Below are 17,971 nucleotides of genomic sequence, written 5' to 3' on the forward strand. Positions count from 1 at the left end.
ACAGCTGGGTTTCAAGAGGGTATTCCTGGGAGTACATCCAGGCAGGTTATACAGGTGGAACTGAGAAATAAGAAAGGGATGATCTCCTTACTGGGATTGTATTATTGATCTCTCCTCACCCCTTCCCCAATCGTCAGCAGGGAATTGAGAAGCAAATTTACGAAGACATCACTTATCTGTAAGAATAGTATGGTTGTATACAAGACTTGAACTTTTTTATTCATTCACAGATTGAGGGTGTCACTGGCTGGGCCCAAAGGGCAGTCACATTGCTGTGGGTCTGGAGTCACATGTAGGCCAGACCTGTTTAGAATGGCAGATTCATTCCCTGAAGGATATTAGTGAATCTGATGGGGTTTTTTTTCGCAACAATCGACAATGGATTCATGGTCTTTCATAGATTCCTAATTCCAAATTTGTATTGAATTCACATTCCACCATCTGCCGTGGCAGGATTCCCACCCAGGACTCCAGAACGTTATCTGGGTATCTGGATTATCCATCGAGTGATAATCTCACTAGGCCATTTGGCAGGGTGAGTGACTGAGGTATCCGTAGGACAGCACATCAGCACCAAAGATCCCATGGTCTCTGCAGAACTTAGAAAGGGCTGGGAGGGAAATATATTCCTGGAGGTGGGGTCTGACTGTAGGTAGCAGAAATGGCAGAGGTTAATGCGCTGTATCTGGTGATAAGTGAGGTGGCAAGTGAGGACGGGTGGATTATATTCTTCTTGTGGTTGGAGGGGTGGTGTAAAGGCGAAGGTGCAGGAAGTGGAGGATATGCATTGAAGGGTATTGTTGATCACGTGGAAGGGAGATGTGGTCCTTGAAATAGGAAACCTTTCTGGGATGTCCTGGAGTGGAATTGCTTCTCCTGGGAGCAGATATGCCAGAAGCAGAGGAATTGAGATTACAGGATCACGTTTTTACAGGAATATACTCGAGGGTAATCAGGAGAGTAAAAAGGGGACATGACATATCTCTAGGAAATGGTTTAAGGAGAATCGAAAGAGATTCTTTTATCCTTGATGTATTTGTAGAATAACCAGGCAGAGAATAGGGCACCTTAAATTAGAAAAGTGTCCATATTACAGAGGAGGATGTACTGGATCGTTGCAAGATGTATCCCAGAAATTTGTGGAAAGCTAGGAAAGTGATAGCAGTGCCCCTCCCTGAGATATTTATATCATCGTTTGTGACAGATGAGGTGCTGGAAGATGTGTGCCATTATTTTAAAAAGTGGTAAGGAAAGGCCAGGGAGCAAGAGGACAGTCACCCTGACATCAGTGGCAGGCAAGTTGTTGGAAGGGATTCTGAGGGATAGGATTTACATGTATTTGCAAAGACGAGGAATGATTAGTGATAGTCAACGTGGCTTTGTGTGTGGGAAAGTCTCTTTCTCTAACTTGATTGAGTTTTTTTGAAGGCAGACTGTGGACGTTGTCTATATGGACACTGAACAATGTTCCACAAAGCAGACTGGTTAGCAAGGTTAGATAACATTGAATGTTGGGAGAACCAGACATTTGGATACAAAACTGGCTTGAAGGTAGGCGGCAGAGGGTGGTGATGTAGGGTTGCTTTATGGGCTGGAGGCCTGTGAGCAGCAGTGTGCTGCAGGAATGGATATGGGGTCCTGAAAGAAATGACTTGGATGTGAATATGAAGTATGGTCGGTAGGTTTACAGAAGACACCAAAATTGGAGGTGTAGTGGACTGTGAAGAAGGTTAGTTCAGAATAAAAGAGGATGTTGATCAGATGAGCCATTGGAGCAAGGAATGGCAGATGGAGTTCAACTTGGATAAATGTGAGCTGTTGTATTTTGGAAAGGCAAATCAGGACAGGACGTATGCACTTAATGGTAAAGTCCTTGGGAGTGTTGTTGACCAAAGAAACCATGGTGTGCAGTTTCATTGTTCCTTGAAAGTGGTGTTGCAGGTAGGAAGGCGAGTGAAGGTGGCGTTTGGTACACTTATATTTATTGGTCAATGCATTGAATACAGAAGCTGGGACGTCATATTGTGGCTGGACAGGACATTGATTAAGCCATTCAGGAATTTTGTTTTAAGTTCAAAATTCCCTGTTGTGGGAAGGGGTTGTGAATCTTGAAAGAGTTCAGACACGATTTACAATGATTTTGCCAGGTTGGAGGATTTGAGTTAAAGGGAGAGGCTGAATAGGCTGGGGTTAATTTCCCTGGAGAGTCAAAGACTGAGAGGTGATTTTACGGAGATTTATAAAATCACGAGGGACGTGGATATGGTGAACAGCCAGAGTCTTTTGCCCCCAGGTTAGATGGGTCCAAAACAAGAGCACATGGGCTTAAGTTGAGAGGGCAAAAATTTAAAAGGGATCTAAGGGGCCACGTGTTCAAGCTGAGCTGTGTGGAATGAGCTGCCAGATGAAGGAGTGGAGGCTGATAGACTTACAACATTTAAAAGGCATCCGATCGGGTACATGAATAGGAAGGGCTTCGAATGATACGGACCAATAGCTGACAAACCGGACCCCATTAGTTTAGGATTCCTAGTTGGCATGGACCAGTTGGACCAAAGGTCTGTTTCTGTGCTGTACATCTCTGACACTAATAAATGAAAATAAGATGTGTTCCTCTTTTGTGGAGAGCTAGCAGAAGCACAGATAATTATCATTGGAGCTGAGAAGGTTAAGCAATGATTTCAACCAGGTGCAGATTTGTTTCCAAGGTATTTAATTTACAGAGAGAGAGAAGAATTGTTAACAACGTCACAATTTTAATAACTATTTTCAAGTAATTGGCAACTAATGCAGGATGAATATGTGAATATTATTTTATTCAGTAAATTCTGAGCATCTGGAACAGTCTGAATGGCAGCTGGACACAGATTCAGCAGTTATTCATAAACAGATTTGGAATTTTACTTTTTAAGCAAAGATTTGGGGGGCTATGGGCAAATGGGAGGGGAGTTGGGACAGATATGCAGCATCTCCAGAGAGAGGGAGTATAGCCCCAATGGGCTGAATAGCCCCCAGCCCCTGTGCTCTGTGATACTGCCCCATTCACTGTGAATGATGAAGCTCATCCCAGGGCAGAGAGGGAGGATACCACCACTACCTCACAATGGGCCTCCGGTGATTGATGTCAGCGCAGGCCAATAGGAGGCAGAGGGTGGGACTGGAGGACCAGGCAGGACCAGTTTGTCTTCCAACCAATCGGAGTGAATGAGGGTATCCTTAAGGCTGGAATTAAAGAAAGGCACATGTAGCAGAGATTTGAGAAACTGGAGGAGATTAGAGATAGGGAGCTTTCTGTGGCTGGAGAGGAATCATATAAATAAGGAAGAGTTGTGAGGCTGGATGAGGTGACAGTGATCGGGAGAGTTGTGAGGATGGAGGAATTTGGAGGTAGTGAGAATTAGAGTCCTAATGTTATACAGCAAGGAAACAGGCCCTGTGGTCCAACCAGTCCATGCCGACCATAATTCCAAACTGAACTAATTGTACCTGCCTCCGTTTGGTCCACATCCATCCAAATATTTCCTATTTATGTACTTATCTGAATGAATTTTAAATATTGTAATTGTATTCACAACTACCACTTCCTCTGGAAGTTCATTCCACACGTGTAAATTTAAAAAAAAACCCCGAATGTCTTTTCTCAAATCTTTTTCATCTCTTCTCAAAATGAATGCACCCGAATTTTGAATTCCCCTCTCTCCCGGCTATTCACCTTTATCTACACTCTTCACGATTTCATAAACCTTTTAATAAGGTTTATTAAACCTCATACACTCCAGTGAACCTCCTACACTCCAGTGAAAAAAGTCCCAGCCTCTCCTGATAACACAATCCCTCCATTCCCATTAACATTCCAGTAAATCTCTTTTGAACCTGCTCCGATTTAATGATATCCTTCCTATAACAGCATGACCAGAGCTGGGTTTAGAATTCCAGAAGAGGCCTCCCCAACATCCTGTACAACCTCAATATAACGTCCCAACTCCTATACTCAAAGGTCTGAACAATGAAGGTAAGTGTGCTTGAACACCTTCTTAACCACCCTGTCTACATGTAACACAAACTTCAAAGACGTGAAGCCCTCGGTCTCTTTGTTCCATATCAATACTCAACGCCTTACGTTTAATGCGTGTACGTCCCGCCTTCGTTTGTTTTATCAAGATGTAATATTTTGCATTTATTCCAATCCAAAAATCCTTTGAGTATAAAGGCAGTAGGAGTATATTTAAGAGGGAAATCGGGAGGCAAAAAGGAGACATGAGATAGCTTTGGAAAATAGGGTTAAGGAAAATCCAAAGGGCTTTTATAAATACATGAGGAACAAAAGGATAACTAGAGAGAAAATAGAGACCCTCAAAGATCAGCAAGGCAGCCATTGTGTGGAGCTGCAGGTGATGGGCGAGATGGGAAACAAGTATTTTGCATCAGTGTTTACTGTGAAGAAGTACATGGGAGATATAGAATGTGGGGAAATAAATGGTGACATCTTGAAAAAAAAGTCCATATTACAGAGGAGGAGGAGGAGGTGCTCAATGAGTGGCTAAGGAGCTGGTGCAGGGGAAAAGGATTCACATTTTTGGATCATTGTGATCAACTCTGGAGTAGAATTGATGGATTGTACCTGATTTGGAAGGTGTCTAATATCGAGGCAGGGAGACTTGTTAATGCTACTCGGGAGGCAGTAAACCAGCAAGGAGTGGGTGTGATCGCAAATAGATAGTGAGAAAAGAGGTATCTCTGAGGGGTACAATTCAGAAGGCAAATAGTCATTGCAGGCAAAGGCAAGGCACAGAACAAGGTGGGATTTCGCAGTTACACTGCATTTATTTCAATGCAAGAGGCCTCACAGGGAAGGCAAATGAGCTCAGGGTATGGTTTTGAACATGGCACTGGGATATCATGGGTATTATAGAAACGTGGCTCAGGGATGGAAAGGACTGGCAGCTTAATGTTTCCGGGTATAGATGCTATAGGAAGGATAGAAAGGAGGACAAGAGGAGGGGGGGTGGCATTTTTGATTAGGGACAGCATTATGGTTGTGCTTAAGGAAGACATTCCTGGGAGTACGTACAGTGAAGTTATTTGGGTGGAACAGGGAAATAAGGAAGGGATGATCTCCTTATTGGGGTTGTCGCGTGGGTTTCATCTGGGTGCTCTGGTTTCCTCCCACAGTGCAAAGATATGCGGGGTAGGTTCGATTATCCTGGCTGAATTTCCACAGTGTTCAGGGATGTGTCGGTTGGGTGGATTATCCAGGCTGAATTTCCACAGTCTTCAGGGATGTGCAGGTTGGGTGGATTATCCTGGCTGAATTGCCCACAGTGTTCAGGGATGTGCAGGTTGGGTGGATTATCCAGGCTGAATTGCCCACAGTGTTCAGGGATGTGCAGGTTGGGTGGATTATCCAGGCTCTGTATTAGTGGTGCTGGAAGAGCACAGCAGTTCAGGCAGCATCCAAGTAGCTTCGAAATCGATGTTTCGCGCAAAGGCCCTTCTTGAAACGTCGATTTCGAAGCTACTTGGATGATGCCTGAACTGCTGTGCTCTTCCAGCACCACTAATCCAGATTCTGGTTTCCAGCATCTGCAGTCATTGTTTTTACCTCCTGGAATATCCAGGCCGAATTGCCCACAGTGTTGAGGGATGTGGAGGTTGGGTGGATTATCCAGGCTGAATTGCCCACAGTGTTGAGGGATGTGGAGGTTGGGTGGATTACCCAGGCTGAATTGCCCACAGTGTTGAGGGATGTGTAGGTTGGGTGGATTGTCCAGGCTGAATTGCCCACAGTGTTCAGAGATGTGTAGGTTGGGTGGCCCTGGGAAATGGAACGTTTCAGGGGGAGGTTAGGCGGCTCTGAGGGTCAGCGTCGATGTGATGAGATGAATGGTCTTATTCCCCACTGTCAGGATTCTCTGATAATTCTACTAGTTTTAAAATAGTTACAGAAAATAATATACCAGATCTAAAAGTTAAGGGTCTAAATTAGACAAAGGCCAATTTTGACAGCACAAGGGAAGCACTTTCGAAATTTGTTTGCGGGAGGTTATTCCCAGGGAGAGGGATGGCTGGAAAGTGGGAACATAAGAACATAAGGAATAAGAGCAGGAGTTAGCCATCTGGCCCCTCGAGCCTGCTCTGCCATCCACAAGGTCAGGGCTGATCTTTTCATGGCCTCAGCTCCACATTCCTGCTCTCTCACCATAACCCTTAATTCTTTTCCTTGTCACAAATTTACATTTTGCCTTAAAGGCATTCAAGTTGATAACGTCAAATGCTGCACTCGGCAGGGAATTCCACAGATTCACAACCCTTTAGCTGAAGAAGCTCCTCCTGAAATCAGTCCAAATCTGCTCCCCCTTATTTTGAGGTTATGCTCTTGTTTCAACCGTCCCCAGTGGAAATAACCTTCCAGCTTCCATCTTTCTTACCCCCTTCATAATTTTATTTTTTCGTCTCCAACCTCCCATTCTTCTAAATTACAATGACTATAGAACCAATTTTCTCAATCTCTCCACATACACCAATCCTCTCAACTCCCAACTCAAAATAGTGAACCTCCTCTGTACTCCCTCCAGTGTCTGTACATCCTTGCTAATGTAAGGACATCAAACCTGTACACAGTACTCCAGGTGTGGCCTCCCCAGCACCCTGTACAGCTACTGCATAACCATCCCTCTAGCAATGAAGGACAATATTCCCTTCACTGCCATAATTACCTGCTGCACCTGCAAACCAACTTCCTGTGATTCATGCACAAGGACACCCAGCTCCCTCTGTCCAGCAGCCACTGCATGTTTTCACCATTTCATCATCCAGTTTGCTGTTAGTCCAACCAAAATGGATGACCTCACATATCCCAACATTGAACTCCATCTGCCAGACCCTTACCCACTCACTTAACCTATCTGTGTCCCTGTGCAGACTGACAGTGGCCTCTGCAGACATTGCTTTACCTCATCTTCGTATCAAATGTGAACTCTGTCGCCATACACTTGGTCCTCAACTCCAAAACATCCGTGTAAATTGCAAATAGTTGTAGTGCCAACACTAATCCAAACACCCGTTTATCCCCATTCTTTATTTTTTGTTGGTTAACCGATCCTGTATCAATGATAATACATTACCCATAATGCTGTGCATCTTTACCTTATACAGCAGCCTTTTGTGTGGCAACTTGTCGAATACCTTCTTGAAATCCAGGTACACCACATCCACCGAGTCCGCCTTGTCCAACGCGTTTGTCATATCCTCAAATAATTCCAGTAAATCCTTAAACATGACCTGTCATTCCTGAATCCATGATGTGTCTGCTAAATGAGACAATTTCTACCCGGATATCTCACCACTACTTCCTTGAGAGATTCAAGCATTTTCTCCACCACAGAAGTTAAGCTAACGGGTCCTTTTTGAAAAACAGTGGCACTGCATTTGCAGCTTCCAGTCTGTCAAAACCATCCCAGAATCCAACAAATTTTAGTGAATTATCACGAGTCTATTTTTTATTCAACACCCCCCCCCCCCCCCCCCCCACCCGCCATCTCCTTTAGTCCCTGGGATGCAATCCACCAGGGCCAGGAGACCCATCTACCTTTAGGCTGTTATCTTTCCCAACATTACCTCTTTACTGGGAATGATTGCTTCTCTGTCCTCATCTGCCATTGCCTCCATAGGCCTGCAACAACAAGAGTACACAGACAGTATGTTCCTGTTAAGGCCAAGGATGGTCGGTGAGGAGAATGCTGTCTGTCGAAAGAAATTGAGGGCCTGGTCAAGAAAATGAAGGAGGCATATGGCATGTACAGAGAGCTGTGTTTGTGTGAATCCCTAGAGGAGTATAGGGGCAGGAGGAGTATACTCTGGGTAAACCAGGAGGGCACAAAAGGGGACATAGCTTTAGGAAATAGGTTTAAGGAGAATCCAAAGTGATTGTACAAATACACTGAGGACAAACGAGTAACCAGGCAGAGAATAGGTACCCGCAAAAATCAAGGCTGTCTGTGGAACAGCAGGAGGTGAGAGAGATTCTGTATGAGTGGAGAGGTTTTAAGAACAAAATATGCACATCGGAAAACACAAATTTGAACGTCCCAGTCTCGTGTTTTCAGTCAACAAGGAATTGCCTCAGTGTGGCTGCAGGCATGAGTGCGCGCCGCCATCTTTATTTGGGGCAAAAATTCACTGGACACGTGTGGAGCCACCAGCTTTGTAGGGGGCAAGGTGCAGCCAGGCGCATGTGCAGCCTTTCTCTGGGACAGAGTCATTGGGCAGGATTTACACAGAGCACATTCAAACTCCGAGAAATGGATGTTTATTTCGGGATTTGTTTCGTCATTCATTTAAATTATTTGGTATAGTAAATGAGTTTGCAGGTCATTCAAAATTGGAGGTATTGTGGATAATGAAGAAGGTTACCTCAGATTACAATGAGATATTGATCAGATGGGGTTTAATTTAGATAAATGTTAGGTGCTGCATTTTGGAAAAGCAAATCAGGGCAGGACTTGTACACTGAATGGCAAGGCCCTGGAGACGTTTGTGGAACAAAGAGACCTTGGACTGCAGGTTCATAGTCCTTGCAAGTCAAGTTGCAGGCAGATAGGATGGTTAAGAAGGTGTTCAGTATATTTTCCTTTCTTGGTTCGAGCATTGAGTGTAGGATGTGGGAGGTCATGTTGCTGTACTGGACATTCTTTAGGCCACTTTTGGATTATTGTGTGTAATTCTGGCCTGCCTCCTATCAGAAGGGTGCTGTGAAATTTGAAAGGTTTCAAAAAAGACTTAAAAGGATGTTGTTAGGGTTGGAGGATTTGAGCTACAGGGTGAGGCGTAAAAGGCTGGGGCTGTTTTCCCTGGAGTGCCATAGGCTGAGCGGTGATGTTATGGAGGTTTATACAATCATGAGGGGCCTGAATAGAGTAAATGAACAAGGTATTTTCCCTGGAGAGGTGGTGTCCAGAAGTTGAGGGCATTGCTTTATGGTGAACAGATAAAATTTCAAAGGGGCCTAAAGGACAACTCTTTCATGCAGTGGGTGGAATGAGCTGCCACAGGAAGTGGTGGAGGCTAGTACAATTAAAATATGTTAAAGGCATCTAAATAGACAGCTAATATGATTAGGAAGCGTTCACAGGGATATGGGCCAAGTGCTGGCAAATGGGAATAGATTAGGTTTGGATACCTGGTTGGCAAGGATGAGTTAGACCGAAGGATCTGTGTCGTTGCTGTACATCTCGATGACTGTGGGATCATAACAGCTTACACTGTTCTGCTTCATCTCTGGGCTCCCTCATGACCACTTTGTCAATATCTAGCTTTCTCAGTATCGAACAATGGGTGTATTTTTGGTCTGTTTAGTATTTTACTATTACTTTTACAGACATTTTTGTAAGTTAATTTTTCACTGCCACCCAGCGCCTGACCATGTGCTGCTTATTAATTTTTTTCTGGAAAATCTTTGACAGTCAAGAATTCTTTTTTCCAATAAGCAAGTGCATTTTCCTTCTATTTCGAACTATCAAATTCTGCACCGTTTTCATTCCCTGTAATCCATTTTACACTCCCTGAAACATCAACTGTGTTTCTCCTTCCACAGATCCCAGTGATTAATGCCAAAGCCCTGTTGCCTGTGGAGAGGGTGATGTTTGACTTTCTTGTACAGCTGCAGTTTGTGTGGTGTAGGTGCTTCCACAATGTGGTTGGGTAAGAGACATTACAGAGTATTCATTACAGCAACAGTGATGATTTGAAGATAATGTTCAAATCAAGAACAGTTTGTAGTTTTATTATCCTGCTTATAATTTCATAAAAATATTATTGGGAACTTTAGACATAAGGCCAGAGAAGGATGATATTAGGTCAGGTGACCAAAAGTATTGCCAAATAAGCAGGTTTTGAGGAATGTCTTAAAGGGGGAGAGCAGACCTGTGAGGTTTTAGCTGCGAATTTCAGACCTTGTTGCTTTGGCAACTGTAAAAGCAGCCACACAGGTGAAGTAATGAATTAACAGATCATTGGGAGTCTCGAACAGAATGGGTTGTCGAGGTCTCAAAGGGTGTGTGATGCAGCGAGCTAGGGATGATCACAACCAGGAATTAAATCAAGAGTGAGAATTTTAAATTGAGGGATGTGGGCTGGATGCTGGCAGGTGAGACTAGATTGAGTTGGGATATCTGGTCGGCATGAACAGGTTGGATTGAAGGGTCTGTTTCCATGCTGTACATCTCTGTGGCTCTATGTTGTTGATTATGAATAGGAGCCTTTTGATGGATCAACAAGTTTTGGTACGAGGGAGTACTTGGGCAGCAGAGATTTAGTTTTTCTTGAGATTACAGGGAGGTTGAATGTGGGAAGCTCGCCAGGAGTATGTTTGGATAATGAAGTCTGGAGATAACACAAGATGGATGAGAGTATATGAGCTGAGACAAGGGTAGAATCAGCTAGAAATAGTGGTCTTGGAGTGGGACTGGGCTGTCACCCTCACCTCGCCTCTGGGATTCAGCTGGTTATCAGGTTGTGAATCAGGGCAGTAACACAATCGGGAGCTGAGTGGCCCTGGTGGAGCCTAAAATGAGTGTCACTCAGCTGGCTGTTGCTGAGCAGCTGCTGCTTGATAGCCCTATTGATGACATCTTCCATCACTTTACTGCTGATCGAGTGTGGACTGATAGAGGGAAATTGGCTGGGTTGGATTGCGCTGTGTTTTTGTGTTTAACATCCCTGGGCAATGTTTCACATTGTCGGTAGATGCCAGTGCTGGAGTGGTACGTGACTTGGTGGGTGGCAAGTTCTGGAGCACAATCTATCAGTGCTATTGCCAGAATGTTAGCAGGACCCATAGCCTTTGCACGACTTAACCATTTCCTGATGTTATTCAAACTCAACCGAACTGGTATAAAACTCACATCTATGATGTTGGAAACCACTGGAGGAGGCTAAGATGGATCATCCCACTTTGCACTTCTGGCTGAAGATTGCAGCAAATGCTGTCATCTTATCTGGTGCATGGGTGTGTGAGGCCCCTCCATCAGTAAGGGTGGGGATGTCCGTGATGCTTCCTTCAGTGAGTTGTTTAATTGTCCATCACTGTTCACAACTGGGTGTGGCAGAACTGCAGAGTTCCGATCTGTTCCATTGGATGTAGGATCACTTAGCTCTGTTGCTTGCTGCTGATGCTGTTTGATATGCAGGTAGTTCTGTTTGGTAGCTTCACCAGGTTGGCACTTCATTTTTAGGTCGGCCTGGTGCTGCTCATGGCATGCCCTCCTTTCCTGTCCATTGTGATGGGTGAGAGCAGGATTTACAAACCCATGAGATTACAGATTGTGCTGGAGTACAGTTCTGCTGCTGTTGATGTCCCACAGTGCCTCAGAGATACCCAGTTTGAGATCCTACATCTCTTCAAAGTCTGTCCCAATTAGAACGATTATAGTGTCACTTAACACAATGGAGATTTTTCTCAACTTTAAGGCAAGACTTTGTCTCCAAAAGGAATGTGTGATGGTCACTCGTACCGATACTGTCATGGCCAGATGTATCTGCAGCTGGTCAATTCATAAAAATGAGATCAAGTATGTTTTTCCCTCTTGTTGGTTCCCTCACCACCAGCTGCAGATTCAGTTGAGCAGCTGTATCCTTTAGGACCTGACCAGCTCAGTCAGTAATTCTGTTGCAGAGCTAGTCTCAATTGTGAACATTGAAATCCTGTACCCAGAGTACGTTTGACACCATTTTATTGCCTCAGTGCTTCCTCCAAATGTTGTTCAACATGAAGGAGAAGTGATTCATCCTCCAAGGGAGGACGGGACGTGGTAATCAGCAGGAGCCATGAGACTTCCTGGTGTCTGGAGCGAATGCTGTGTACTCCCAGGGCAAATCCTCCCTGTCTGTAGACCACTGTGCCACCACCTCTGCCTGGTCTGTCCTGCCGGTGGGACAGGACATATCCAGAGATTTCAGGAGAAAGTGAAGACTGCAGATGCTCTGAGATTAGAGTCAAGAGTCTGGTTCTGGAAAAGCACAGCAGGTCAGGCTGATGAAGGGCTTAGGCTCGAAACGTCGATTCTCCTTCTCCTCCTCGGATGCTGTCTGACCTGTTTTGCTTTTTCAGCACCACAATCTCAATATCTTGGGATGGTGATGGTGGTGTCTGGTCATTGTCTGGAAGGGTTGATTTCATGTGAATGAGTATGTCAGGCTGTTCCTTGATTGGTCTGTGAGACAGCTCTGCACATTTTGGCCCCAAAATCCAGATGTTAGTGAGGAGGACGTTGCACCATCGAGAGGGCTGATTCTGTGGTTGTATTAAATGGTGCCTTGTTAGATGCCGAGTGGTCCATCCAGTTTCATTCCTTTGGTTAAACTTTGCAGTGATTAATACAGTGAGTCGCTGGCTGGGCCACTGTCAGATTGGCAGGATCTTTTTCGCCATTGACAATGGTTCCATGGAGATCAGGAGATTCCTAATTCCAGTTATTTTTTCTTGAATTCAGATTCCACCATCTGCCAATATGGGATTCGAACCAGGACTTCAGTCGTTTGTTTTAATATTTTGGATAAAGGTTAAATACATTAGGTTTGTTCACTCACTTTAAATATCACTTACCCAGGTTTTGTTTCTTTGTGAAACACTGTCAACCATCCTGTCTCCTCCGTCCTTCTCTCCAACAACGAGTGAGGAACACATGGAGTTTCTCTGTCACTAAGACTGAGATAATCCGATCTGCTGCTTCCCTCCCTCCCACCAGCCCGCCAAGCCAAGCTGCGTCACGTAGTGTTCCTGGTTTTTGTCCTAAACTGACATCTTCCTCCAGTCTCTTGTCAAGCCTTATCAGAGCTCACCTTGACCCTTTACCCTAATCTCACTAAACTACAGACTTTCCAACTCTCTTTCCTCCTCCTCCTCATCAGTCCCCCTCATCGATTCACAGATATTGTTCCTTGTTCTGTCTTTTCTGGTTCCGTCCTTCTCTCCCTAAATCCTGCTACATCTCCACTCTCCCTTTCCTTTCTGAATTCCTTGCATTTGGTGTCCTTGGTCCCTTCTGTATCTCATGTGCATACTGCCAGGAGTTGACTTTGTGCAAAAGTGCCATGTTGGGTTTCACATGTACACTGACGATGCCCAGCTCTCACTCCCCATCATCCCTCCCAACTACTCCACTGTTATTCAGTTATCAAACTGCTTATCACATTCCCACTACTCGATTAGGTGCAGTTTCCTCCAATAAAACATTGTAATGGTTAAACCCGTTGCCGGACAAATTCCTTCCCCTTAATGCTGAGCCTCTCCCTCTCACTGGGAACTATGCAGCAGAAATACACTCTTCACAGTATTGCAGTTATATCTGACCCCAAGCTGACCTTCTGATTAGACATCCACACAATCCCAAACACCAGGAATTCCAAACCGTTGCTTGTCTCCTCTTCACCCCTGCTCCATTGCTACTGAAACCCCTTACCGTGTCTGTGTTGCCTTAAACGTGACGAATCCGAAACAGATCCCTTGATTCTGTGACTGACTCAGAATCTGGTTTCAGACTCCCCCTCTCAGTGTTTGCCCTCAGACACATTATTATTTATTCTGTCAAACCCCTTAAGAATCTGGTGGTGGGTCTGATTGTAGGTGGTGGAAATGGCAGAGGATGATGTGTTGTATCTGGGTGGAAGGTCAGGACTGGGGGTGGGGGCGGGGGGTGTTCTATCCTTGTTGCAGTTGGAGGTGTGGGTTTCAAAGGCAGAGGTGCGGGAAGTGGAGGAGATAGAGTGGATGGTATTGACCATATGGGAGGGGAAATTGCAGTCCTTGAAATACGGGGCCATTTGGTCTGTTCTGGCCTCACTGGAACACTGCATTAAGCATGAGACAGAGATGTTGGCCTGGGAACAGACTCATATGTTAAAGTGGTAGACAGCTGGAAGCTCGGGATCTGTTTTTGCTGCAGAACGTGGATCATTAGTCGCCATTTCCGCCACCTCCACTGAGATGCTGCCAGACACAGGTTCCTGTCCCCTCCATTAACAGCTATGCACCCTCCCAGCCAGATCGTAATCCACTCCTTTGTCTTTCCAAATGTTCTGGTCTCTCTTTTGGTTCTGTCCCTGCCTATTATTTACTCTTTAACCCCTATCTCCTGCAGTACGAAGATGTGCAGGTTGGTTGAATTGGCCAAGCTAAACTTCCCATAATGCTCAGGAATGTGTAGGTTAAGTTCATTAGTCAGGAGAACTATACAGTAATATGTCAGGGGAATTGGTCTGGATGGGATACCCTTCGGAGAGACGCTGTGGAGCCTTTGGGCCGAATGGTCTGTTTCCACACTGTCAGGATTCTAATTTTCCCAGCTCCCATCGGTTCTGAGGTAGGGCCACTGGACAGATTTCTGTTCCCACATGCTGCCAGACCTGCTGAGCTTTTCCAGCACCTTCTGCTTGTTGTTCCTGATTCACACCATCCATACACAGTCCAGGTTTGATTCAGACAGGGGGAGGATCCCACCACTGACCTCACAATGGGGTCCAGCTGATTGGTGGAAGCTTCGGACCAATAGGAAAAAATGGTGGGACTGGTGGACCAAGTGGAACCAGCTGGTCATCCAAACAATGGGAGTGAATGAGGGGCGTGGCCAGTGGGATGACACGTCACCAGTAACTCTGCCTGTGCAGTGCCACGTGACTCGGCCGTCGGTGAATGTGGGAGACGCAAACAGGGAAGGGGAGATTGGCCTCAGAGACAGGGAGATAATGAGTCACTTTAGACTGGGAAGTTTTAATTACACACTGCGTGGTTCGTAAGTCTGAATTAGCAACTCTTAATCCAGCGTTTGCAGCAGATGGGAAAATGGCTGTGGCCCTCAGGCGGTGAAAGGTCCTGGGATATGGCCGCCATTTTTATTGGGGGTAAGGTACAGTGAGGCGTATGTGCATGTCCCCTTCCTACGATTTGGGGGGGGGGCATGCAACTTGAAGAGAGGCATTTACACATCAAGCACATACCAAGAAAAAAGTATGTCTTTATATTCTTCCTGCACTGACTGAGAGTTTTGTTTTGTGAATTCATTTCATAGGATATTAAATCAGAATAATTGAGCCTGGGATCTCAAAATCAAGTTTTTACAGTCAATGGAGTCATCAGGATCTGAATATCATTGGTATTTAACTGTGGAAGGAGAAAGGTTTGTCTGTTCTGTTTGTGAAAAAATATCTCCAATATTTTTGTTAAGCAGAAAGATGTACAAATTCATGGTTGGATCATCCTTTGGGTGTGTGCTCTGTTCTGGGCCCTGCAGCTGAGGAAGGAGGTATTAGCCTGAGAGGGAGCACAGATTTATCCAAATTCTCTTTGTAAGAACTCTCAAATTTAGACCCAATCACCCACTTCATGATGTTAACCTGTAAACTTCATATTTCCAATTACCTGCCAACTTCCCATTAAAAGTTCTTTTGGACTCAAATTCCAGTACCTTTTCAGGTGGAATGTTCCAGCTTCTGACAACTGTCTGTTCATTCAAAAACTGCTGAGGTCCATGTTGACTCTGGGGTTACAAAGGGCTGAATTGAAAGATGAGGTGCTGTCCCTGAGCTCCCATTGAGATGCATTGGGACAGTACAGGAGGCTGAGGGCAGTGTAGGTGTGAGCAGACAATGAAAATGACAGGGCTGCACTGTGAGGGCTGCTTGGCTCAATGAGAGTGTTCTGGAGTTGGGTGTAAACAGACTGATGTGAGATAGGGAGAAGGTGAAGCTGAAACTCAGTTTTAGTTCAGGCCGTTCAGAAATTCACATGGTCCCAATGTGAACAGCCAGTTTTTAAGTGTTACCTGCGGAGTACTTGTTAACAGTTTTTAAAGTACTTTTCCTGAGGGCAGTTGAGAGTTAACCACATTGCTGTGGGTCTGGAGTCACATGTAGGCCAGACCAGGTGAGGATGACCGTTTCCTTCCCTACAGGACATTAGTAAACCAGATGGGTTTTCTTACAATCAACAATAGTTTCATGGTCATCATTCTCCTTTCCATTCTAGATTGTATTGAATTCCGATGCTGCCATCAGCCATGTTGGGATTCTGTCCGTAATCCTCGGAACATTGCACATGTCACTTATCTGGCAGGAATACCATTAAGCCATTGCCTCCCTTTTTAGCAATGTTTAAAAGAAAGTTCCATCATTCTACGTGTACAATGTGAGATAAAATATTGCAATGTCCATGTGTCAGCCTCTCCAAAAGGTCAATCAACAGAAATTTGTTTGGGAGTGAAATATTTCACTTTTGGTGGTGGTGGGGGGGTGTTTATGAAACAAAAATGAATCCAAATAAAAATCTTATGCCACGGACATGTAATTTCTGAAGCCGAAGGGCGATTACAGAGACAGGGAGGGTTGTGGGGCCAGAGGGGGACTGTTGTCCAAACATCACTGTGGTGTACATGGACTGCAGCATTTCAGGGAGGCGGTTAACCACCACTTTCTCCAAGACAAGTAAAGGTGGCCAATGAATACTGGTCTGGGCATCAAAGGCATACCCCCAGTGAATAAAACCAAGCAGTGACCTCTCTGAGCTGACTTGCTGTGAAGTTAAAAACCTCTCTGGAAATGGAGTGGGCAGAGAAGAAAAACAGAGACATTTCACAGCTGTCCTCAGAGAGACCTCACTCGTGGAAGTACTCAGAGCCGGGGATCAGCTCAGTGAGTTTCAGTCTCTTCAAATATCAATCTTAGTCGGTTTTATTTTATTAAATCTACAATAGTGAGTCAGGTGAGGATTTCTTTTTAATGTCTTATGGTCTCTTGATTAAATGTTTAAGATATAAAACGTAAGCATTAAGTTATTCTCGGGCAGTATTTTTCGAGCAGTAAGACTGTACCTTTGTCTTGGTCTGTAGATTGTTAAGGTGGAGAGATAGCCTGTTGTAGAGTGGCGTGCTGTTCCTGTCGGATGTGGGAGATTAGGGAGAGTTTCGATGACCCTGATGAGTATGCCTGCAGGAAGTGTGATTGCAAATCCTATTGGATCGCATGGATTGGTGGATGAGTGATTAAAGGCAGTGAGGAATTGACAGGAGCTGAGGGGTGTGATAGGTGGCAGTCTCAGGAATGCAGGATACTGCAGATACTGTCAGGTAGATGGGTTACCTCCAGGAAAGCTAGGAGGTGTAGGTCGGTACTGCAGGAGTCTCCTGTGGCTATCCCCATCTCAGACAAGTATACTGTTTTGGAAAATGAAGGTGGTAATAGACTTTCACGGGAAAGTCGCACTGACAGTCAAGTTACTGGTACTGAGACTGGCTTCTAACACAATGTGAGGTATATCCAGTTCCACACGATCGATGGTGATAGTCAGGGACACAGTCTACCGTTTCTGCTGACAGTGAGACATCAGAATGGGGTGGTGCTGCCCTGGTGCCAGTGTCAAGGATGTCTCACAGAGGGAGCAGAATATTCTCAAAAGGGAAAATAACCATTGGGAGGACATTGTATATTGGTACCAATGGCATAGGAAGGGGAAAGCATGGGGTCCTGACGAGCAGGGAGATTTGCTAGTGCCACTCGGCAGGCATTAAACCAGTGAGGGAGTCGGGGTAATCCTAAAGAGATGGTGAGAAAAGAGGTGAGTCTGAGACTGGTACTGTTCACCAGTCAGACTGTCAAGGCAGGCAAGAGCAAGTCACAGAATGAGGTGCGACGGACCAGTTGCACTGCATTTATTTCAGTGCAAGAAACCTGACAGGTCAGGCAGGTGGGCTCAGGGTGTGGTTTTGAACATGGCACTGGGATATTACCACAATTACAAAAGCATCACTCAGAGATGGACAGGACTAACAGCTTAATGTTCCAGGGTATAGATGCTATAGCGAGGATAGAAAGGGGCCAACAGATCAGGGAGAGAGGTGTTTTTGATTAGGGATAACATTATGGCTGGGCTTCGGGAGGATATTCCTGGGAGTACCTCGAGGCAAGTTATTTGGTTGGTACTGAG

General features: G+C 45.1%; 1 long non-coding RNA gene across 1 annotated transcript in view; it reads left to right on the forward strand.

The window, feature by feature from the left end:
• Nucleotides 1-15,132: 15,132 nt before the first annotated feature.
• LOC140456826 (uncharacterized) overlaps nt 15,133-17,971 on the forward strand; it is a 39,374-nt gene continuing 36,535 nt past the window's right edge. The window contains exon 1 of the long non-coding RNA XR_011953163.1: nt 15,133-15,170. This is a non-coding gene — a long non-coding RNA (uncharacterized lncRNA). The remainder of the gene's footprint in view (nt 15,171-17,971) is intronic.

The sequence above is a fragment of the Chiloscyllium punctatum genome, chromosome 31, assembly GCF_047496795.1.
Source record: "Chiloscyllium punctatum isolate Juve2018m chromosome 31, sChiPun1.3, whole genome shotgun sequence".
Lineage (NCBI taxonomy): Eukaryota > Metazoa > Chordata > Chondrichthyes > Orectolobiformes > Hemiscylliidae > Chiloscyllium > Chiloscyllium punctatum.